This window comes from Pelodiscus sinensis, chromosome 25 (assembly GCF_049634645.1).
Source record: "Pelodiscus sinensis isolate JC-2024 chromosome 25, ASM4963464v1, whole genome shotgun sequence".
NCBI classification, from domain to species: Eukaryota; Metazoa; Chordata; order Testudines; family Trionychidae; genus Pelodiscus; species Pelodiscus sinensis.
In genome coordinates, this window is record NC_134735.1 from 22,308,742 (window position 1) to 22,324,871 (window position 16,130).

Genomic DNA, 16,130 nt, shown 5'->3' on the forward strand with positions numbered 1-16,130 from the left:
AGAAAGTTGGGTTTCAATGCACAAAACATTGATATCACCATTTCAATGATGGATTTTTGGGTGAAAATTATTTTTAAAATCTTCCTTGAAACCTTTTTTTAAACAAGATAATTTAAAGAATCAAAAAAGTCCAAACTTTTCATTTGAAAAATGTCACCCAGGAATAATAAAGAGGAATGGCAAGAATAGAAACTTAAAGGCCTGAATTACCTCCTATATAACATCAGCCGCACCCATCTGTGACCCAGCATTTTATTACATTCAGGACCACAGAATTCTTACTCATCATCAATGGTTCTGCCAAGTTCCATCCTCATCATAGCCATACACAGTGCACCAGAAAAGATGTACCGTATACAGGTCTCTTAGACTAATAGCATAGGGAAGGCACTCGCCCCTGCCCTGCAGTGAAATAGTGCATGGTATTTGAGACACAAAGCTCATGGCTCTATGCATACAACTCTCCCAACCAAGTTCATAAAGCACTAACACAGAAACAACAAAGGTTCATGTGTCACAGCAGCAAGTGTGGATCTGAGGTCAAAGGGGTGAAACCACCTGTAAAAGCAAGGCCCCGTGATGCACAGTTGCTGTGCTTCATGCTGTACCAGCATAGGCCGTCTCCAAAGGCAGAGTGCCTGCAGCCACACACTGCTGCCTTTTTACGGTCCTTGTAACAAGCGATGAAGGAAGGCGCAGAGGTGGGGGGGGAGTCCCTTTATCCGCATGGCGCTGACAGCAGGCACAGGCAGCGGGTTTCTTCGAGCCTGGAAACAAAGCCTCACTAATGTATTTGAAATGATACCTCGTGAAAAATAGAAATGAAAAAACCTGCAAATGGCAGGGCAGTAACACTTGGGGGCTGAGCTAAGGCTCTTGGATGGTCTTTCCTGTGTTTCCATGTCTTTAGGGGTGTCTTCAGGGTGTTTGCCTTATGATAACAACACTATGGCAATTGTCAAGAACCTTCATCCTTTTTGTCATGTGAAGTTTGTTTGTCAGAGAACAATAAAACAAAGAACCCTGCCTCCTGAGTACCACATAATCCACAGAGCCGCTTTATCAACCCCAAACTGAACATGTGGCCAAGACCCACCAGCTAGACATCTGAGAGAGAGTCCTCCCCACCCAGGGTCCCAGTTCCAGCCTCTGGAGATATTTGCTACTAGCAGTCGCAGACTGGCCAGATGCCATCGTAGCTAATCTCATCCAATGTGCCCTCTGACCCTTTCTGTCCGTATGGGGAACGCATTTCTATTTACTAAAAAATCAGTTATCTTCTCAAAGAAGGAGATGGGATTGGCTGGCAGAGTCGACCTTTTTTAAAACCATGTTGCATTTTATCCCAATTATCATCTTATCCCAATGTCCCTAACTACTTTCTCTTTCAAAATTTGTTCAAAGACTTTGCATATCATAGAGGTTCAAGAAATGGGCCTGTAGTCTCCCAGGTCATTTCTTCCCCCTTTCTTAAAATTAGCTATTGTATTAGCAATTCTCCAGTCATAAGATACAACCCCCAAATTTATAGACACATTAAAATTCCTTGCTATTGGGCTTGCAATTTCACATGCCAGTTCCTTTGATATTCTTATATGGAGATTATCCAAACGCCCCCCCTCTCCCCAATGTGATCCCATTACACTGTCAGAGTTTAACTGCCACCTAGTATGTGGTAATTTCTACTTCCACATCCTCATTTCTGTTAGCCACCCAGCCACGAACCCAAAGTGCCTCATTATTCTTATGTTAGAGGGTGGACCAAGCCGCGAAGCCCCTCCTGGAGGCTTGTGGCATTGCCACACCCCATCCCAGCAAACCATAGAGAAGTCCTCCAAGGAAGCTAGAGTGTCTGAAGGAGGAGGCAGCCAATTAGGGACCAGGGAGGCCCTATAAAAGGAGCTGCAGGACCAGACTCAGTTCAGTGTCTCTGGAGCATTCAAGGAGAGAAGACCGTGGGTGGGTGGCTGGCTGGCTAAGGGAACAGCAGCACCATGGAGAGCTCTAAGTAGGGAGCTATTGTGGACTATATGAGGAACTGTGATAGAGCCTTGAGGCAATGGCGAGGATGCTGTCTGCAGGAGGGGAAGCTGTGGAGGCACCTGTCTCTATCCAAGTGGGGAATAGACTGAGAGACCATACACAGGGCACTGGTATGGGCCCCTGTGAAAAGTGTACACCAGAAGGGGGTTGTATTCCACACAGGGTGTGACTCAGCCAGAGGGCTGAGTAGCCAAAGAAGGCTTTCTAAGGGTATGTCTACACTAGCTCGTTAGTTCGAGCTAGGTAGGGTAATTAGGGCAACCGGAGTTGCAAATGAAGCCTGGGATTTAAATATCCCAGGCTTCATTTGCATGTTCCCAGGCGCCACCATTTTTAAATCCCCCTTAGTCCGAACTCTGTGCCCACAGCTACACGTGGCACGGAGTAGGTAGTTCAAATTAGAGATCCTAATTCGAACTACTGTTACGACTCATTCCACGGGATTCCAAAATGAAGCCCTAACTCGAATTAGCTGGTAAACCTCATTGCAAGAGGAATACCAGCTAGTTCGAGTTAGGGCTTTATTTCGGAATCCTGTTTCACTGCCGCGTGTAGATGCAGGCAGTTACTTCGGACTAGTCAATTTCTAAAATGGCAACTGGCCAGGAACATGCTAATCAAGTGCGGGATATTTAAATCCCGCGCTTCATTGGCAATTTCGGTCACCCTCATTAGCCTCCCTAGATTGATCTAGGGGCCTAGTGTAGACATACCCTCAGAGCTTTGTGGTCCTGCTTCTTTCCTTGTTTTCTTTTTATTTAGATGGCTACAGAACCTTTTACTATTGGTGTTCATTTCCATGACAGATATTCAGGAGATTGTTTTAATATGGGTGATTTGGCATTAGTGTTACTTCCAGTGAGGAAGAACAAGGTTATATCTACACTGTAAGGCTATTTTGAAATAAGCTATTCTGCAGGGAAGCCTCAAAATGAGTCTGAGGCCGGCTTCCCTAATGTAGATGTGCTATCTTGCTTTAGAGCCCCAGGAGGCACTGGGAGGAATAACTTAGAATGGCTCCGGTGAGGGGCTATTTCGAAATAGCAGCAGTGGAGCATCTACACACGCCTTATTTCGAAATAGCTATTTGGGAACAGGCATTATTCCTCACGGAATGAGGTTTACAGAATAAGCCATCCATTATTCTGAAATTATTTCAAAATTACGGAATGGCTGTGTAGACGTTCATATTGTTATTTTGAAATAACACTAGTTTTCTCGAAATAACGGTGCAGGGTAGATGCACCCCAAGATGCAAGGTTGTTGGCAGAGACCTTTCGAGCTGATAGAAAGCTGTGCAAACAGCACATGCTAATAGGCCACAAAAGAGAGATGGTGAGCAATATCATTTGTTGTGCTGATGAGGAGACATTGCCTTGGCCAGCAAGAGTAAAGCTCACACCCCTCTGGATAACACTCCCAGTTGGGAGGCTTTGCAACCAACCCCAAAGCAGGAAACACTGGCCTCTTGAATTGCTACAGGCAGGTATTTTCCAGCCAGCAGGAGTTAACTAACTAAAAAGTGCTTTCCATTGAAACCCCAGGGCCATACCCTGCCTGTAGCAGAGCATAACGGAGAAACACAAAGGCAGATTCAGGATGGCGTGGATATGCTGACTATCAGGTCCTGGGGTGAACCTGTGGGCATCTGTTCTTGTGATTGTTCTTTACAGGGATAACGCTTAGGAGATTGTGTGCAGGTTTTAGAAGGATAAATGCCATCACTCAACCGAATTCTTATTCCACACTAGGGATGTCAATGGTTAACTGGTTAACCTGTCATCGTCATCCTTACCAGGTGATGCTGACCAGTTACCAGTTAACCGGTAGTGCCCCCGCCTGATGTGGACAGGGGGTGCTCCAGCGTGGCCGGGTCTACCATGCTGTGGGCAGGGGGCACTCCCTCCATCCTACCCCCATTTAAGCAATTAACTGATTAAATGGGCTTTTACATCCCTACGCCACGCGCTGGATAGAGAACCTTCTGGATCCACTGGTGGGCAGCACATTCGCATGGACTTTGGACTTAACCCGAAGAAATCGGCAAACTCCCTTTGATGCTGATGCCTACGAAGATTCAGTTTTCTAGTGAAATCTGGCTTCTCTGGGTTTAAGGATGTATCCTATTAACCCTCTACAGGCTAAAGTAGAGGCCATCCGGAACTGGCCAGTCCCTAAGTCAAAAAAACAGGTCCAATCCTTCTTAGGCTTGACGGAATATTACAGGCGATTTGTACCACACTACAATCAGATCACCGCTCCACTGATAGACCTGACTAGGAAAAAGCAACCAAACACAGTCAGCTGGGAAATGTCAGGAAGCTTTTAAGCAGCTGAAGGCTGCCCTGATGTCTAGCCCTGTCCTAAGGGCCCCAGACCACCACAAACCTTTCTTCATCACCAAGGGTGCAACAGAACCTGGTGTCCGGTAGTTTAGGGCCAGATCAACAATTCCACCTGTCGTGTTTCTCATGAAAACATTCTGACAGGGAAAGCCACTGGTCAGTCTCTGAGAAGGATGCTATGCCATTGTATACGCTCTAGAGAAGCTATGACCATATACTGGGGACAACACTTTCATCTGCAGAACGACCATTCTGCTCTGTGGTGGCTTCTCACAGTCAGAGACTAACAAGAAACTCCTTGGGTGGAGTTTGGCTCTCCAAGACTGTGGCTTTGACACACAATACACTTCAGGAGCTTCTAACAAAGTGGCTGCTGCACTCTCCCATGAGAGTTTCCCAGACTCGGCCAGTCAAACTCTCTCGGTATCTAAGTCATTGTAGTCCATGAATTGAGGGGCTCTTGTTTAGTTCTTTGTGTATTCCATGGTGAATTTAGTGTCTGCGTGTATATTATTAACTCTGTTTTCTCCTAGACCTCCAGGAAGAAATGACAGCCAGTGTGGACCAGCCTGCCCAGCATCATCTGTGATTTGCCAGGGGTGGGCTGTGATGGATAGGAGTGCTGTCCTTTTCTAAAAATCCCAGCATTCAGTAACTAAGGGGTTAAACCAATCGTTATCATCGTCATCAACAACAACCATTGGCTCAATGCCCATTGGTGTCCAATGCTTCCCTCACTATTTCCTTCCATCTTCCCCTGTCCAGTGCAGAATGGCTTAGTTTCTGTAAACTAGCTCCACACCAATCTGCTATAACATCTACCCATTGGCTGTGGGGTCTGCCTCTCCTATTAGGATCATCCATTATGCCGAATACCAGAGTCTTAACTTCTATTGTATAATCTTTTGCAGTAGGTTCTCTTTTGGCTGTATCTTCCTATAGAATTCCTCGTTGGTGATCTTCTTCATCCATCCTAGTCTCAGCATCTTTCTAGAACAGCTCCTTTTGAACCCCAATATCCTTCTCTTCGAATCTTTCGTTATCACCCACGTCTCACGTTTTCAAGATGCTCAGCTTTATTCCTAAGCTAATCACTTTACTTTTCCAGATCTTATCCATCGCCTTCAAACTCACTCTTGCTTTCACTATTCTAGTCACTATTTCCTTCTTACAGCCTAGATCATATGTCATGTTGCTTCCTAAATATATGAACTTCTCTACGTTCTCTAGTTCGATCCCATCTACACTGATCTTCCTTCCTATGTCCTTATCTCCAAATACATTGTCTTTTTTTATCAATATTCATAATCCGACCATACCGCTTCCCTTCCTCATTTAGCACCTGTACCATTCTCACTAGCTTCTCTTCATCTTCCTCGATGATAACTATATCATCCGTGAACCTCAAGTTGTTAATTCTCATCCCATCCACCAATATCCCTTCTACCTCTTCCTTGATCTTGTCCATCACTCTCTATAGGTGCTTGATGAAGATACTTGGTGATATCAGATCTCCTGGTCTCGTACCTCTACTCGTTCTAAACCAGCTTCCCAACTCTCTGCACATTCTTGCCACTCCCTCCTCATTATAGTTGATATCCTTCAACAACCATATCAGTCTGCTATCCACTCTGAATGACTCCAACACCACCCAAGTCACTTTCTGATCTATACAGTAAAATGCCTTTTGAAAATCGATGAAGCAATTGTAGATGTTCTTGTTCTTTCACTGAGCTTTCTTCTCTATCAATCTAAGTGCCAATATCTGCTCTATGGTACTTCTATCGTTCCTGAATCCCGCTTGCTCATCCGCTAGATGTTCTTCTATCTGTGATCTCAGTCTCTCCATCAGTATCATCATCAGCACCCTGCAAGTTGACTCGTTAAACCCAGGGTTCTAGGAAGTGTTGACAGGGAAAACCAATGGAAAGAAAGTGTTGAGATTTGAACTGAAAGGGTATGTCTACAAAACAAAGATATTTTGAAACAACAGCCCTTATTTCAAAATAACTTTCCTAGAGTTTACACAGCCAAACCACTATTTTGAAATAAATTTGAAGTAGTGGAGCACTTATTTCAATTGGGTAAACCTCATTCTTCGAAGAATAATGCCAAATTGGAAATAGCTATTTCGAAATAAGTGCTGTGTAGACACTTATTTCGAAATCGGGGGCCTCCAGCCTTCCCAGGGATCCCTGGTGGCCACTCCAGTCTCAGTCAAGAACACTCCTCTCCCTCCCCCCTCGCTGGAGCCCTTAAAGGGGTTGACTCTGGCCACAGTGCCTGTGCCAGCTCCAAGCCTGCCAGCCCAGAGCCAGGAGTCACTGCCCCTGACCCAGTGGCCCCAAAACAAGAGCCAGGAAGCCACTGGCAGCCAGCCCTCCACCGCTCCCCAGGAGCAGTCTGCCAGCTCCCAGGAGCCTGCCGCGGCCCGGAGAAATCAGGCACCTTCCTGGTCCAGGGTGGAGATCATGGACCTTATTCAGGTTTGGGGGGGATGCCCCCAACGTCCATGATCTCCGCACTAGATGTAGGAACGCAGCCGGCTATGGCAGGAGAGCTGCCAGCCTGGCCACCAAAGGCCACATGCGAACCCAGGAGCAGGTTTGCATGAAAATCAAGGTGGTCCGGCGAGACCCCCCACCCGTGAGCCATGAGCTTCCCTTCCCCCTTTTTCCTCTTGCTTCTCCCTTCCAGCTCCCTCCTCCCAGGTTTCCCCCACCCCTCTCCCATCCACTCGCCTCCTGTGACGGACCAGGCCGTGTCTGGGCACAGCCGAGGGCGTCCGCTCAGGGCGAATTGCTCGAATCCGGGGCTCCTTACAGCCCCCGACTGGTGACCTCTCTACACAGGCCACAAACCAGTCCCACAGAGCGCTTCAGCAGCCTGCCTGAAGCCTCCCGAGCAAAACCCCTCCGACACCCCAGCAATAGCCGTGCCCCAGATGGCCCGGGCCTATACACAGGTGGGGGGTCCTAGCACCCAATCCCACCTACCCCGAACAAGTTCTGTCCGGTTCCAAGAAACCAGCCACAGATCCCTGGTCAATTTACCCTCTGGACCTTACCCACAAATCACGCTGGGCCAATCCTTTAGAATCTATATCTAAAGGTTTATTATTACAAGAAAGAAAAGCATGAGAGTAAGGTTATTAAAGTACAGTACGTTACATGCACCGAATCTCCCAGTTCTCGATGCAGGCTCTAGCAGAGATGTTGCAGCTGCTGGTTTAAAAGTCCTTATTGCACATCCTACGATCAGGATGGGTTCACAGGTCCTCCAGGCTCTTCAATCCCTGCAGTGCTGCCTCTGGGATGAAGGGCTGAGCTGAGAACAAAAATGGCATCGACCACATGGCCTCTTTATACCCCCTTCCTGGCCTCTTCTGGTCTCAGCCGGTCACCTGGTCCTCCGCCTCTCTCTGCTGGCAGCTCTTAGGTGTGTCTTTGGCCCATCAAGTGCCATTGTTCCACAGGGCTTCGCTACTCAGCCTGTCCATAGCAATGCTTAACCACATTCCAAGAAATATTCAGCTTCCACACAGATTACAGATCTACACACACAGACATTATATACTCACATAAACAGTGTACACAGGATCAGCAAACAACAATCTCCCATTCAACACCCCGCATGGCTCCCTTTTATACCACTTTCTGGGGCCAACACCCCCACCTAGGGGTGCAGCAGCAATCTGGTTGCTTCCCTCCAATCCGGTAATGTGACACCTCCCCTCTCCCACCTCCTTTCCCCATTCTCACCAGAGTTTTATCCCCCTCCTCCCCAGTTTTGTTAAATAAAGACAGTTCGTGTTTATGAAAAAACGTGCATTTTATTTGACATCAGGAAGGGGGGTTAGGGAGGGGTAAGTGGAAGGACATGAGGGAGGAATGAGGCACAAGCCTCCAGTGGGGCAGACCAGGGAGGCTCTTAGTGCTCCTCAGGGTGGAAGCTCTCCCTCAAGGCCTCCCAGATACTGACACCCCCCCGATGGACCTCCCAGATGGCAGCCTGCAGAAAGTGCAGCCAGGCTCGCAGCAACGCGTCCAAGAGAAACACCAGAGTGCCCGGGGCAGCTGTGGCACCAAGTTGCAGAGCGCTGTGGTGTCCCGAGTGAGGGCAACCACAGCACGCAGAGACAAAATGGTTTGTGTCCCTCATCAAGGTAGACAAGCAAGCAGGGAAACCTGAGAACTGGCTGTCCAGGGGGGGGTCCCTGTAAGCACAGATCTCAGATAGCCTCAGGCAGCAGCCCTATGCAGTAAATCCTGACCTGGTGCCCTGCCAGAACTGGTTCCAGCCAGCCTTAAATGCGATTCAGCATCCACTCAGTGTGAACGTGCTAGTTCGGAATAGCAAAATGCATTTTGTGTATAGATGCGTTATTTTGAAATAAGCTATTTTGAATTAACTATTTCAAAATAGCTTATTTCAAAATAACGCTGTAGTGTAGACATACCCAAGGGGAATCCACAAGCTGCTTCTCTTTTGGGGAATTTTAAACCAGAAGCTGGGGGAAGAGACTGAACCACAGGGATCCCCATGCCTAGAAATGGACTGGTCCTTGAAGATGTGGAACTATAAGTGATAGGGAATGTTTATTTAGATACAATTAGGTTATTATCTTTGTTCTGTTGTTTGGTTAAACTCATCTGGGCTGAGTCCATGTGCCTTTTCGGCCTCCCCTCCCCCCAACACTGTAACTAAGATGAATCCCAGAAGGAATTATCTGCCTTTTTAATCTGTTCTTTTCTCACTTGCTTTATAACACCTAGCTTTACCACTCTAATTGTTTTTGTTTTGTTAATAAAATCACCTTTTAAGGCTATGATTTGATCCTTGTGTCCTGGAAGGTAATAGGAGGTCTGTGGATACATGCCTAAGACCAAGAGGTCGGCTATCAGAGAAAACCGTTTGTTTTCTTCCTTTTTTTCAAGCTTCCTTGTGGTAAAAAGGCTTGGAGCACCCCTCTGGAAGAAGTTCTGAAATAACTTCTTCCTGGGTTCAAGAATCATAAAATCCCCGGGCTGGCAGAGACATCAGAAGGTTATCAAGTCCAGCCCCCTGCCCAAAGCAGGACCAATCCCAACTAAATCATCCCAGCCAGAGCTTTGCCAAACCGACACTTAAAAATCTCTAGGGACGGAGATACCCCCCCTCCCCAGGGAACCCAGCCCAGTGCTCCCCCACCCACCTAGGGAAATAGTTTTTCCTAATATCCAACCTGGACCTCTCCCACCACAACTTGAGACCATTGCTCCTTGTTCTGCCATCTGTCACCACTGAGAACAGCCTCTCTCCATCCTCTTTGGAACCTCCCTTCAGGAAGTTGAAGGCTGCTATCAAATCCCCCCTTACTCTTCTCTTCTGCAGACTAAATAAGCCCAAATCATAGACTCCTAGAGCTGGAAGAGACCTCAGGAGTCATCAAGTCCAGCCCCCTGCCCAAGGCAGGACCAATCCCAACTAAATCAACCCGGCCAGGGCTTTGTCAAGCCGAGATGTTCAGCAAAATCCCTCAGGGTACGTCTAAACTACAGCGCTAATTCGAACTAACTTAGTTCGAATTAGTTAATTCGAACTAAGCTAATTCGAACTAACGCATCTAGAACTAAAAACTAGTTCGAATTAGCGTTTTGCTAGTTCGAACTAGCGCGTCCACACTGATTGGACACAGGGGGGCATTTAAGAGCAGCTGAAACCGGTTCTGGCAGGGCATCAGGTCAGTAGTTGCTTTGTGTGGCTGCTGTCTGAGGCTATCTGAGGCTCGAGCTTAAAGGGACCCCCCTGGACAGCCGGTTCTCAGCTTTTCCTGCTTGCTTGCCAACCTCGCCGAGGGACAGCAAAGCGTCGGTCTCTGTGCCCGTCTGTGTCGGTGCTTCCCTTCGGGGGGGACCGCCGCAGGTGGCAACATGGAGCCACGGCTCGCCCTGCACCTTCTGGTGCACGTTCTGGACTTGCTGCTGCAAGCCTGCCAGCAATGGCTCAACGCTGCCTGGCAACACCTGGTGAACGTCAGCCCCCTGCCTCTCCGCCTGGCCGCCCTGGGGGCCGTGGAGGAGCCGCGGCAGCGCCCTAGCACCGGCGAGCCCCGCCACGTCTGGCGTCTGGACACCAGCACCGACTGGTGGGACCGCATCGTCCTGGAGTGCTGGGAGGACCGACAGTGGACCCAGAACTTCAGGATGAGGAGGGACACCTTCCTGGAGCTCTGCGAGTGGCTCGCCCCTGCCCTGCGCAGAAGGGACACTCGCATGAGACCCGCCATCCCCCTCCAGAAGCGGGTGGCCATCGCCCTCTGGAAGCTCTCCACGCCGGACAGCTACCGATCCGTCGGGAACCAGTTCGGCGTGGGGAGATCCACCATCGGAGCGGTGCTCATGCAGTTATGGCACTCGTCGGCCACCGAGCCGGGGGGGAGGGGGGCTGCGAGGAGGGGATGGGCCACCCCAGGAACAAAGGGGGGGCGGGAGGAGGCGAAAGCGCCCCGCACCGGAGGGGTCGGGCTGTCCCGGCCGTACTACACGCTGCCAGGGGGGTTGCTTCCGGGAGTGGGGTGCGGGGCACTGCCAGGGCACGCACGCTCCCAGCCACCCGGGCGCCCCACTGATTGGCGCTTTGCTGTGTCTCTCTCCGCAGGTGGTCAAGGCCATCAACCGGGTGCTGCTCCGCAGGGTGGCCCGCCTCGCCGACCCGGATGCCGTCATCCAGGGATTCGGCGCCCTCGGCTTCCCCAACTGCGGGGGGCCATCGACGGGACGCACATCCCCATCCGTGCCCCGGAACACCAGGCGTCCCGGTACGTCAACCGCAAGGGGTACTTCTCCGTCATCCTGCAGGCCGTGTGTGACCACCAGGGACAGTTCACGGACATTAATGTGGGCTGTTCTGGCAAGGCACACGACGCCTGGGTGTACCGCAACTCCTCAGTGTGCCAGCAGCTGCAGGCCGGGACCTTCTTCCCCGACCGCCACATCAGGGTCGGGGACGTGGACATGCCCGTGTGCCTGGTGGGGGATGCCGCCTACCCACTGCAGCCGTGGCTGATGAAGCCCTACACGGGGCACCTCAATCCCTCCCGCCAGGCCTTCAATGCCAGGCTGACCAGGGCCCGCATCGTGGTGGAGGGGGCCTTCGGGCGAATGAAAGCCCGCTTTCGATGCCTCCTCACCCGTCTGGACCTGGCCGAGCACAACATTCCTCCCGTGGTGGCAGCATGTTGTGTGCTCCACAATTTGTGTGAGCGAAAGGGGGAGGCTTTCCTGCCAGCCTGGATGGCTGAGGCTGACCGCATGGCTGGACACTACGGTCAGCCCCGCACCGCTGCCATCCAGGAAGCCCAGCGGGGGGCCGTCCGGATCCGGGAAGCCCTGCGGGAGAGCTTCCTGGTGGAGGAGGAGAAGGACTGACCTCTCCCTGCATGCCCCACCGGGGCCTTCTTCCACCCTACCCCCCCCTTCCCCTTTCACCTCCCTATCTACTGTAAAATAAAGACACCTGTTTTTGAAACAAAAACGTCTGTTTATTTAACATAACTGGGTGCGGGAAGGGAGGAATGAGGGTTGGAGAGGGGAGGGGGAAACCTGGGATGAGGGAGCTGGAAGGGGAGGGAAGGGAGGAAGGGAAAGGAAAGCTCAGGGGTGGGAGTCCGGCTGCCTCTCATAGACTCATAGACTTTAAGGTCAGAAGGGACCATTATGATCATCTAGTCTGACCCCCTGCACAGTGCAGGCCACAGAATCTCGCCCACCCCTCTTAGAATAATCCTCTCACCTATGTCTCAGATATTGAAGCCTTCAAATACTTTGAAGGCCCCAACATAAAGAGAGTCCTTCAGCTGTGATCTGTGCCCAATGCTACAGAGGAAGGCGAAAAACCTCCAGGGCCTCTGCCAATCTACCCTGGAGGAAAATTCCTTCCCGACCCCAAATATGGCGATCAGCTAAACCCTGAGCATGTGGGCAAGACTCACCAGCCAAACACCCAGAAAGTTCCCTATAATGAATGGTCAATTAGTTACCAAGATCATGTTATTTCATCCAACCATCCCCTTATCATAGAACTGGAAGAGACCTCAGAAGGTCGTCAAGTCCAGCCTTCCGCTCTAGGCAGGACCAATCCCATCTAAATCAACCCGGCCAGGGCTTTGTCAAGCCGAGACTAAAACACCTCTAGGGATGGAGACTCCACTACTTCCCTAGGTAACCCATTCCAATGCTTCACCACCGTCCTAGTAAAATAGTTTTTCCTAATATCCAATCTGGACCTCTCCCACCACAACTTGAGACCATTGCTTCTTGTTCTGCATCTGTCACTACTGAGAACAGCCTCTCTCCAGCCTCTTTGGAACCTCCCTTCAGGAAGTTGAAGGCTGCTATCAAGTGCCCCCTCACTCTTCGCTTCTGCAGACTAAACAGACCCAACTCCCTCAGCCTCTCCTCGTAGGTCTTGTGCTCCAGACCCCTAATCATTTTGGTTGCCCTCCGCTGGACCCTCTCCAATGCTTCCGCATCCTTTTTGTAGTGGGGGGCCCAGAACTGGACACAATACTCCAGATGTGGCCTCACCAAAGCCGAATAAAGGGGAATAATGACATCTCTGGATCTGCTGGCAATGCTCCTCTTAATGCAACCTAATATGCCATTAGCCTTCTTGGCTACAAGGGCACACTGTTGACTCATATCTAGCTTCTCATCCACTGTAACCCCCAGGTCCTTTTCTGCAGAACTACTACTTAACTGGTTGGTCCCCAGCCTGTAACTATGCTTGGGATTCTTCCGTCCCAAGTGCAGGACTCTACACTTGTCTTTGTTGAATCTCATGAGATTTCTAGTGGCCCAATCCTCCAATTTGTCTAAGTCACTCTGGACCCTATCTCTGCCCTTAAGGGTATCTACCTCTCCCCCTAGCTTAGTGTCATCTGCAAACTTGCTGAGGGTGCAATCCATCCCCTCATCCAGGTCATTAATAAAGATATTGAACAAAACCGGTCCTAGAACCGAACCTTGGGGCACTCCACTAGAAACCGACCGCCATCCTGACATCGAGCCATTGATCACTACCCGCTGGGCCCGGCCTTCTAGCCATCTTTCTATCCATCTTACCGTCCATTTATCCAATCCACATTCCCTTAACTTGCTGGCAAGAATATTGTGGGAGACCGTATCAAAAGCCTTGCTAAAGTCAAGGTATATAACATCCACTGACACGTCCACAGAGCCAGTTACCTCATCATAGAAGCTAATCAGATTGGTCAGGCACGACTTGCCCTTTGTGAATCCATGCTGACTATTCCTGATCACTTTCCTCTCATTCAAGTGTCTCAAAATGGATTCCTTTAGGATCCCTTCCATGATTTTTCCAGGAACCGAGGTAAGACTGACCGGCCTATAGTTCCCTGGATCGTCCTTCTTCCCTTTTTTGAAGATGGGCACTACATTTGCCTTTTTCCAATCATCCGGGATTTCTCCCGACCTCCACGACTTTTCAAAGATAATGGCCAAAGGCTCCTCAATGACATTTGCCAACTCCCTCAGTACCCTTGGGTGCATTAAGTCTGGACCCATGGATTTGTGTACGTTTAGTTTTTCTAAATAGTTCCTAACCTGTTCTTTACCCACCAAGGGCTGTGCATCTTCTTCCCATCTTGCGTCACTTAGCACAGAAGTCCAGGAGCCGACATTGTCCGTGAATACAGAGGCAAAGAAAGCATTGAGTACTTCAGCTTTCCCCACATCCTCTGTCACTAGGTTACCTCCTTCATCCAGTAGGGGCCGCACACCCTCTCTGATCACCTTCTTCTTGTTGACATGCCTGTAGAAACCTTTCTTGTATCCTTCACATCCTTAGCCAGTCGCAACTCCATTTGCGCTTTCGCCTTCCTGATAACCCCCCGACATTCTCGAACTATACATTTAAACTCCTCCCTGGTCATTTGTCCAAGTTTCCACTTTCTGTAAGCTTCCTTTTTGTGCTTAAGTTCACCAAGGATTTCCCTTGTAAGCCAATCCGGTCTCCTACCATGTTTGCCTCTCTTGCTACGCGTCGGGATGGTTTCTTTCTGTGCCTTCAATAAGGCTTCTTTAAAATACTGCCAGCTGTCCTGGACTCCTTTCCCCTTCATGTTAACATCCCAGGGGATTCTGCCCATCAGATCTCTGAGGGAGTCAAAATCTGCTTTTTTGAAGTCCAAGGTGTGTATTTTACTACTCTCTTTTCTTCCTTTGGTCAGGATCCTGAAATCTACCATCTCATGATCACTGCTTCCCAGGTTGTCACCCACCTCTACGTCCCCTATTAGTTCCTCCCTGTTTGTGAGGAGAAGGTCAAGCTGTGCACGTCTCCCATCTCGCCACACTGCGGGTCCGGGGGCGTCGGTGGGAAATGGTTGTGGAAGGGGGGGCAGGAGGGACAGGGGGTGTGGAGGAAGCAGGAGCGGAAGCAGGAGGAGCAGGGGGAGCAGGAGGAGCAGGGGGAGCAGGGGGAGCAGCAGGAGGAGGAAATGGAAAGCGGTCCAACAGGCTCTGGAGGTGGCCTCACAGGGCACAGCCCTGCTCCTCCAGGGCCTCCAGACTCCTTCGGCGCAGCCTCAGGTCCTCCTGGACCCAGTGGTCCTGGAGACGGAGCTGTTGATCCAGGAACCGGAGGTGCCGCCTCTGGTACTCCTCCTGGTTCCTGGCTGTCCTGCTTGCCCGGACGCGGGCGGCTGCTGCAGGCGGTGTGGTGCGCCCTGCAGTCCCAGGTGCTGCGGCTGTGGTACAACAAGACCAGCGGTCAATTTCCCCAGGAGCCCAGGTGTGTGAAACCCAGCTCCCCTCTGCAAGGCCAGGGCCCCTGCAGGATCCCCAGCTGCTGCTCCTTGGTGGGCAAGGCCCAGGCGCACGGTCCCGGGGCTCCCTCTCGCCCCAGCCCCCCGTACACATAAGGGGAACACGAGGGTACTCACAGGTGGACGCCTCCCCGGCCTCAGACGACACAGGCGAGCGGCTCTGTGGCGTGCCTCGGGGGTCCCGGGTCCTGGGCAGGCTGGCGGCAGGCTCCTGGCTCTCAGAGCCCTCCTCCTCCTCCTCCGTCTCCAGGAGCGGTCCCTCTGCCCCGGGGTCAATCACGTCCCGGGGGGCAGGGACGGCATGAGCCCCCAGGAGGCGGTCCAGGGCGTGGAAGTGGGGGCAGGCCTCCGGGTCGGCCCCTGGCTAGCAGGCCCGGGAGTAGGACTGCCGCAGGTCCTTAATTTTGCAGCGGACCTGCTCCCGGCTGCGCTGGTGGCCCCTGGTGGCCAGGCTGGCAGCCATGCGTCCGTAGACGGCCGCGTTCCGGTGGCTAGTGCGGAGATCGTGGACATTGGAGGCTTCCCCCCAAACCTCGATGAGGTCCACGATCTCCGCACTTGACCAGGCGGACGCCTGCCTTTTGCGCCCCCGGGCAGGCTCCCGGGAGCCGCCAGGCTGGTCCTGGGGAGCAGTGGAGGGCTGGGAACCCTCGGATGGCTGGCTCATTGTGTGGCAGGTGCAGGCTGTGCAGGCACGGGTGCTGGCAGCCTTGCAACTGGCACAAAGTGAGTAGCCAGCCCGTGGCCCTTTAAGGGCTCCGGGGCCGGGAGGGGGGCAATAGAGTTTCCCTGGTGTTGGCCAGAGAGGCCACCAAGGAAACCTGGGAAGCCTTAGCCCCCACTAGTTCGAATTAAGGGTCTACACAGCCCTTAATTCGAACTAGCTAGTTCGAACTAGGCTTAATCCTCGTAAA